Below are 8,862 nucleotides of genomic sequence, written 5' to 3' on the forward strand. Positions count from 1 at the left end.
TTCATCAAGATCTGATTGATTCTGGCTAATCTGTGTAGATCTGGAATGAGCTGAGTCGCTCATCTTGTTCTAGCCATCCTGACCATTTAATGGGTTCTAGTTGATCTTGACCATTTATTCAGATTTGATCTCAACCGTTCCATCAAATCTGGATTGATCAGGACCGTCGGATCAAATCTAGAGAAATAAAATCCCCAAAGCTTTCTCTCATTCTGTTTGGCAACAACCTGATCATTGTGCGCGTTTCTTCCTCGCGACAGAGCTAGGGCACCGACGGCCGGCGACCACTTCTCCTGATTCACTGCCGCCGGCCGGAGCTTGTTCGTCACCTCCCGCGGTCATCTCCTATCCATAACCACACTTCCTCTTCGGGATTTCCAGCGACGTGCAGGCTAGGGCAGCAACGACGGCAAGCCATTCTAGGCGGCAAGCTTCGGCTCCGATCATCCACCTCCCCGGAGGCGTTCTCCGGTGAGATTCTTCACCTTCCGACCATCCCTACCCTTTTCCCAGCAGCAGCTCTTCTCCAACAGATCTCGACAGAACCTCACAGCTCCGCCTTCATCAGATCTCGAACAGCAGCCTCTTCGTTCCACCAAGTCCGAACAACAAGTTTATTCTCCTATTGTTGATACTGTGGTTTGCATGGTTGAAGATTTGATGTAATTGATGTTTCTTTTAGTTGGTTGATGCATGCTTGTACTACGCTGTTCTTCCCTGTTTTAAATTTGCACGCACTTTGCTTAGTTTACTGAATGCTCATCAAGTGTTTGTTGAAATGCCCTAACCATCTTTGTCATCCTAGTTTTGTATTTTCTTAGTTTTGATTCTTGCAATGCTTTGTTAATTGAATGATGCATGGTTCTCTTATGTTATGTCTTCATTTACTTGCAATTAGATAAGGTTAGATTACGTTCTGTGCTTAATTTCTTTAGTTGCTTACTTTTTATTGTCTTTAATTTCCTTGCAATCATAGTTTAAGTTAGACTAGGTTTCCTTACCTGTACTGTCTTTCATTTATTAGGTTTGGTTCATTTAATGCTTTTCTATTTCATTCCGTAGTTTAATTCATTAATGGTGAAATCATAGCATAGAGTGACAATGCACTATGAAATCACTATTAATGGATAGATAGGATGTCTTTCATTAATTATGATTAGATTTCATACTTGCATTGTTCTTTTGTTCCTTAATAGTTGCAACTAAGGGTTTGATGTTGTTTCTCCATGTCAAAATGTATTAATTGGCTGCTATATGAAACATGTCTATTTTTTCCTCTAATTATTTCTATTTTAACTAATATCTTACTCATTTTTAAAGTACATGATGATTTGTTGTTGACTTGCATACAAAAGAAGAGAAGTTTATTTACTATGTGTAGTTCTTGTTTGTGTGAACTCTTAATCATTTTCTATTTATTTCAGGTTCTTCATAACATTGATGTTGCAGAATACTTTCACTGGAATATGCTATGTGATTCAATAACTCCTATTTTTCCACTGGACTGTTAATCTCTTTTTGATTTTGTGGATAACTTTGCTGCAAACTATGCTATGAAGAGAGTTTATTATGTCAACCATGCATTGGGGATATCTGGACGCAGGAAACCTTGCTGGAATCTATTATGAACAAAGTCAACTTGACATGGCAATTCTGCATTACAAGCAAGCTATCAACTGTGATTCTACCTTTATTGAAGCTTACAATAATTTGATAAGTTGATAATGGTCTAATATGTCAAAATGTGGTATCGTTCTTGATGGTGAGCCAGGTTAGTTAATGATCAACTTTCTTGCACATTAAAAGGGGAATGCTCTCAAAGACGTTGGACATGTTGAAGAGGCTATCAACTTCTATAGGGTGACTTTTTAATTTGGATATTTTTATTCTCTTAAGTTTTTTTTCCTTGTTGAATAATTTCATTTTAATAATATTTCCCAAGTCATGCCTTGCTTTACAACCTAACCATCCACAAGCATTGTCAAGCCTTGGCAACATATACATGGACTGCTAAGCTTTAGAAATGTTTGATGACAACTGTGCGGATAGTTTATTTTTGTTCCTTAATGAAACTTCTCTTCATGCAGCAACATGATGAGTGTTGCTGCATCATTCTATAAGGCAACTTTAGCAGTTACAACAAGGATATCTGCGCCCTTCAACAACTTGGCTATTATATACAAGCAACAGGTAGAGTACTATATCTGCCTTTTTCATCGCTAGTTTGAGAGTTACTACATATTGCCTCATTTAATGGAAGAAAGTCATATAATTTGTCTATCTTCTTCTTTGCGTTCTTTGCCCTTAGTTGGAAATTGATAGTTCTCTTGTATTACAGCAGGGAACTTATGCAGAAGCGATAGCCTGTTACAATGAAGTTCTTCGCAGACTGCTGCTGATGGTCTTATCAATAGAGGGAACACATTTAATGAGATTGGTAGAGTTACTGAAGTAATTCAGGATTATATACGTGTTGTGAATATCAGACCAACTATGCCTGAAGCCCATGCAAATTTGGCTTCAGCTTACAAAGATAGGTAATTTCTTCTTTGAATTTGTGCTGGTGTTGGACTATATCAGTATCTTACATCTATGATTCTTCTTTCTATTTATTTGTGGTTGAGATAATTGATGAACGTTTCTCTTTTTAAGCATTCCAATTACTCATCTTGTTACCTGGCGCTCTTACTGCTTTTTCAACTATGATTTTTGGTCTTGATTTACTAATATATTATTTATGTGTTTTTACAGTTTACAAATCTCAAGTACTCCAGAGTTGAAATTGATAAAGTGCGGTTCGAGTGGGCTGAATGAATGCTAGATTACATTTGAGTAGGAAAGGTATTTGATTTTTGAAAATTTTGGATGATGCATGCATTTGCATTGAATGTAAATTGCGTATATTGTCCCATGTCAATTTCTTTCTGATGGTGATATTCTAGGACTTCTGCAACATGTATAATTCTTCTGGTTTTGTTCTTTGCTATAGTTAAGTAGACCAAATGATACTTTTGTTTGACAGATTAGAACAGTGGATGTTTTAACTCAGAAAACTAGGCATTTGAATGTGAAAAGCGGTGAGATTAGGGAAATGAAAGGCGCAAGAAGAATGGAGCAGTATAGCAAGTTAAACAGATTCTGATTCTCATAATTTAATGTAGCCTCAGCTTGATTTTTGACTCACGATGTTCTACTTTGATGTGTTGTTAAAAGAATGTTCTACCTTGATTCTGATATCTATTAGCTTTTGATGTAAAAAAAATGTTTGTGTATTTTATGGATACTGTTGTAAAAAGAATATTTATGTAATTTGTGAATATTTGTGTATTTTATGGATACTGTGAATGAAGAATATTTGTGTAATTTGTGAATATTTGTGTATTTTTTTGGTTACTGTCGATTTTTCACTATTTCGGAAATAAAATTTGTGTTGTTAAAAAATACTGATATTACATCGGTTTTCCACCATTGCAAAATCGGTGTCATTAACTAATATTACATCGGTCGTATACCGCTGCCAAAACTGGTGTTATTAACATATAATATTACATCGGTTTTACACAGTTGATGAAACTGTGTCGTTAAGTGATACTACACCGGTTAATAACCGATTCGAACAACGATGTCGTTAAGTGATACTACACCGGTTTTAACCTGATGTCTAAAATGGCAGACCTTTTACATCGCCTTCATAGACATCCGTCGAAAATGTAATAGACACCGGTGGAAAACCGATGTCTATGAGGGTTTTTGTTGTAGTGAGGCTACCAAGGAGATGGAACTTCTTTGATGTGCCGCTGGCCTTGAGAGAAAGAAAAAGAGGAGAAATGAGAGAAGCAAGGGTCGGCCACCAAAGGAAAAGAAGAGGAGCCGGCCACAAGAGAGAGTTTCGGCCACAAGGAAAATAGAAGAGGAGGAAAGGCTAGGTTAGTTTTATAAGGCACCCTCTACCTCTCTTTTATAATCCTTGGTCTTGGCAAAAATAGGAAATTTTAATAACAATTAAAATCTCTCTATTTTAAATTTCCTATTGCACATGGCAATAAAGGGAAGTTTTAAAATTAATCTCTCTTTTTTGAAACATGTAGACAACTACAAAAAATGAAAGATTAATTAAAACTTCTCTTTTTATAAACAAGGTTACAAAAAAAGGAAAGTTTTATCAAAAATCAAAATATCTCTTTTAAACATTATTGATAACTACAAATAAGGAAAGATTTTAATAAAATTAAAATCTCTCTTTAATCCTTTGTAAATAGGTATAAAAGGAAAGATTTTAAAATTTAAAACTCTCTTTTTAAAACGATGTCTATAAAAGAAAAGATTTTAACAAAAATAAAATCTTTCTTTTATTTCTTTAGTGGACGCTAAAAAGGAAAGTTTAAAATCTTTCTTTTAACCATTGTAGATAACTACAAAAAGGAAAGATTATAAAAAAAAAATAAAATCTCTCTTTTAACCATTGTGGATAACTACAAATAAGGAAAGATTTTAACAAAATTTTGTTTTAAAACAAAATTTCCTTTTCTTCCACTAGTGGTCGGCCACATCTTGAAAACCAAGATATGCTTGGGCCGGTCACCTCTTGGACTCCAAATAATGCTTGGTCGACCCCCCTTCCTTCAAGCAAGGATGTGTCCGGCCCATTACTCGGGTAAGAAGTGGACTTTGTGGATACAAGACTTTATAGAGGCTACAACAGGGACCGAGAGGAGAAATTGGTTTTGGTCTCCCGATGAGCTTGAACTTCTTGTGTTCGCCCCGAACACCCAACTCAAGTTCATCAATAATAACTCATACCACTAAAGAATTATTATTGAACTACCGCACCAATCTCAAATTACATTATGGGCTCCTTCTTTTTATGAGTGCATTAATCTCCCTGTGTTTAAGATATCGAATGTCCATTAATTAAATGAGTTACTGACAACTCACTTAATTAATATCTAGCTCCAAGTGTAGAACCACTCAACTTTATTGTCATATCGGACTAAGCCCACCTGCAGGATTTACATGACAATCCTTATGAGCTCCTCAAGGGGGCATTATCAACCTAGATTACTAAGACACAGTTTCCTTCTATAATCAACAACACACCATATAAAAAATATTATTTCCCAACTTATAGGGCCTATTGATCTAACGAACTAAATTTCACCCATTGATAAATTAAAGAAATACATACTAGGTATATGTGCTTGTTATTATATCAGGATTAAGAGTACGCACATCCATAATAATAGAGGTCTTGTTCTTTTATGTAGTCAATATAAAAGGAAACTACCTTAAATAGTCCTGCTCAATACACTCATAGTGTACTAGTGTAATTTTATAGTCAAGATAAACTAATACCAAATTACACTACAGTCACTCTAATGGTTTGTCTCATTCCATCTTGGTTGTGTGCTACTACTTATAATTTATAAGGAACTAATAACATGATCTTCTGTGTGGCACCACACACCATGTTATCTACAATATAAATTAAATGGACAATTACACTTAACATAAATGTAGACATTTGACCAATATCATTGTTATTTCGAAATAAATGTTTACTAAAAGCTAGGCTTTTAGTATACATCCTAACAATCTCCCACTTATACTAAAAGACTATGCTGCCATAAATGCTGCCATACATCTGATTCCCATCCCCTCAACATGTCGATCAAAAGCTCTTGTCGAAAGGGCCTTAGTGAAAGGATCTGCTAGGTTATCTTCTGATGCAATCTTGGCGACAACAACTTCTCCTCGTTTCACGATGTCTCGTATCAGGTGGTACTTGCCCTCTATGTGTTTACTTTGTTGGTTGCTACTCGGAAAACCTAATGGTTCCACTGTACAAAAATTTTATACAAAGGTCTGAACCTTTTCCTATCTACCATTTGTTCTTTTAAATTAAACTTAGATCGCTTGCGGAACTTAACACGTTTGATCCAAAGTTTAATCTATTTGTTCTTTTAGGTTTTGACTTGGATCTCCTGCGGAACTTAACACATTCGATCCAAATCACCTAAGTTATTAATTCCATTAAATATTAATTTCCATAATTGGTTCCCAGTACTGACGTGGCGAGGCACATGGCCTTCTTGGATATGGGAGCAACCACCACCGACTAGACAAAGCCTATTAAGGAAAGCTAATATTTAATTTCCTAAAATAACTTTAGGTTAACCAAAAGGAACAATCAAATCACAAGGAAAAGAAAAAATAACAAAGAACACAACATCGAAAATAAATTCGAAATACTAGAATCGTATGCCTCTCGTATTTGGTATTTATTTCCAAAAATAACTAGTATGATGCGGAAAGAAAAAATACTAGTTATACCTTTTAGAAAACCTCTTGATCTTCTACTGTATTCCTCTTCTAACCTCGGACGTTGTGTAGGCAACGATCTTCCAAGATGAGAAACCACCAAAGCACCTTCTTCTCCTCCTTACTAGGTTCGGCCAAATCAAAAGCTTCACCAAGGATGAAGAAAAAACACCAACCAAGCTCCAAGGGATGCAAGCTTTCTCTCCTTCTTCTTCTTCTTCTCCAAGTAGTATCCGGCCACCACAAGAGCTCCAAACAAAGAAGAGTTTTGGCCACCACAAAGAGGAAGAGAGGGATAGAAGATGGCCGGCCACAACACCAAGGAAAAGAGGGAGAGAATAATAGAAGTTGTAACCCATGAAGGCACCCCAACCCCTTCATTTATATTCCTTGGTTTTGGCAAATAAGGAAATTTATTTATAATAAAATTTCCTTAACTTTCCTTGACAATAATTAATTAAGAAAAATTAAATAAAATTTCCTAATTAATTGTATGTTGCCGGCCACCTCATATAGAGCAAATAAGATAATTTTAAATCAACAATTAAAACTTCCTTATTTGACATTTCTCCACATCAGCCTTGTACTCTTTGAACTTATCAAAGCACTCAGACTTGTGGCGCATCAAGTAAATGTACCCGTATCTCGAATAGTCGTCTATACAAGACATGAAATATTCGAAACCACCTCTTGCCTGGATAGTAATAGGTCCACATAAATTAGAATAAACCAATTCCATCACATCTTTGGCTCTATACCCCTTAGCCTTAAAAGGTCTCTTGATCATTTTTCCTTCCAAGCAAGACTCGCAGGTTGGAAAGTTTTCCACCACCAACGAACTCAAAAGTCCATCGGCTATTAACCTTTGAATCCTACTCAAGTTAATATGACCTATCCTTAGATGCCAAAGATATATTTGATTCATTTCCGAAGGCTGCTTTCTCTTATTTGAATTAGAAGATGTGTTATTAATTTCCATTTATTGCACCGTGGGAGTTATTGGATTTAGAGTATACAAATTGCCAACTAATGTACAAGAATAGTTAACCACTCTATTTTTCTTGACAATCACTTTGTCATCAAAAGAAACAGAATATCCATCCTCAAATAGTTTAGAAACTGAAATCAAATTCTTTCTAAAAGTTGGTATATAAAGGCAATTTCTCAAAATCAATGTTTTATTCCTATCAAAGGCTAAATAAACATCTCCCACTGCAACAGCCACCACTTTCGTAGCATTGCCCATGTAAACGATGATTTCCCCTTCATATAGTCATCGGGTTTCCTAGAACCCTTGCAATGAATTGCAGACATGATCAGTGGCTCCCGTATCTACACACCAGGTACCGGTAGATAACAACACTGAACATGTTTCAATAACTAATGAATAAGATACACCTTTATTGTTCTCATTTTAGAGAGGACAGTCCACCTTAATGTCCAAGTTTTGTTTCCAATCATAATAATTGGGACTTGTAAGTGTATTCTCTAATATAACAGCAGGAGGTCTGAAGGTCATTTGAAATCCTAAGAATCACAAAATATTTGGTCAATACTTTAGAATTTAAAATAATATTGATTTCTCAAACAATATCTTTAAATTCACCAACACCTCAAACACTGTGAATTTTGTATGCCACGTTAGTGTGGACGTATACAAAATCAAACATTTGTAAGAGGAGACTTTTACCCATTAATTATCTTGTCAACCTAACTTTATGACAAATAAAATTACCTCAAATACCGTGAATTTTGTATGTCACATTAGTGTGGACGTATACAAATTCAAACATTTGTATGAAGGGGTTTACCCATTAATTTTATTATCTTTTCAACCTAACTTTATGACAAATTAATAGTTGGTTTTTCTTCGGCCACACAAATAATAGCAGTGACTCTGATGGGGAGGATACTATTAAATGTGCCTAAGTGTATACCATTACTTAATACTTAGTCCATTAAATAGGATTGTGCCCCTTCAGTTGGAGAAGATCACACGCTCTTAAATAATTTCCTATAACCATCCAGTAAGGAAGTTTGATCTAGTGAACCACAAACAAACTCATCCGTTGTGGAGGAAGGCACTCAGAGCCAACACGTAAGTTTGAATGCATCACTTACAAACCAGTAATGGAGACCGTGGAATTTAAATAAAATTCCTCTCCCACTTAGTTATTTAGAGACGAGGAATTTTAACAAGCACACAAACATAGCACATCAGCGCATAAAAGGCAATAAATATGAAAACGAATTTTCCAACTATTATGCCCTCATCCATAGTTGTCCTCTATGTGCCGCCAACCCTAGCCACCGCCAACGGGTCATGTCATCGCGTCTATCTTGCTTCCTTTTTCACTGCGTCTCTAGTCCTCAAATAGCACCACGCCTCGCAAGGATACGATCCGCGACAAAAAGAAAATGTCACATTTATCGATCCTATATTCCAAGAAGGAATGTACATGTAATCTAGATCGAACAAAAATGTAAAATCCTAAAACTAATACAGCTCCTGCTGTATTTAATAATTACAATCATGCACACATA

At 35.7% G+C, this 8,862-nt stretch overlaps 1 long non-coding RNA gene across 6 annotated transcripts; it reads left to right on the forward strand.

Moving 5' to 3' along the window:
* Positions 1 to 220: 220 nt before the first annotated feature.
* Positions 221 to 2,811, forward strand: LOC121969740. Of its 6 annotated transcripts, none has more exons than XR_006108633.1 (5): positions 221 to 662; positions 1,425 to 1,860; positions 2,088 to 2,190; positions 2,339 to 2,537; positions 2,752 to 2,811. It is a non-coding gene; the product is annotated as an uncharacterized LOC121969740 (long non-coding RNA). The 6 variants fall into 6 exon arrangements; XR_006108637.1 differs by having other exon boundaries at positions 2,342 to 2,537; XR_006108632.1 differs by having other exon boundaries at positions 1,425 to 2,190.
* Positions 2,812 to 8,862: the final 6,051 nt, after the last annotated feature.

Source organism: Zingiber officinale, chromosome 4A (assembly GCF_018446385.1).
Source record: "Zingiber officinale cultivar Zhangliang chromosome 4A, Zo_v1.1, whole genome shotgun sequence".
Classification (NCBI taxonomy): domain Eukaryota; kingdom Viridiplantae; phylum Streptophyta; class Magnoliopsida; order Zingiberales; family Zingiberaceae; genus Zingiber; species Zingiber officinale.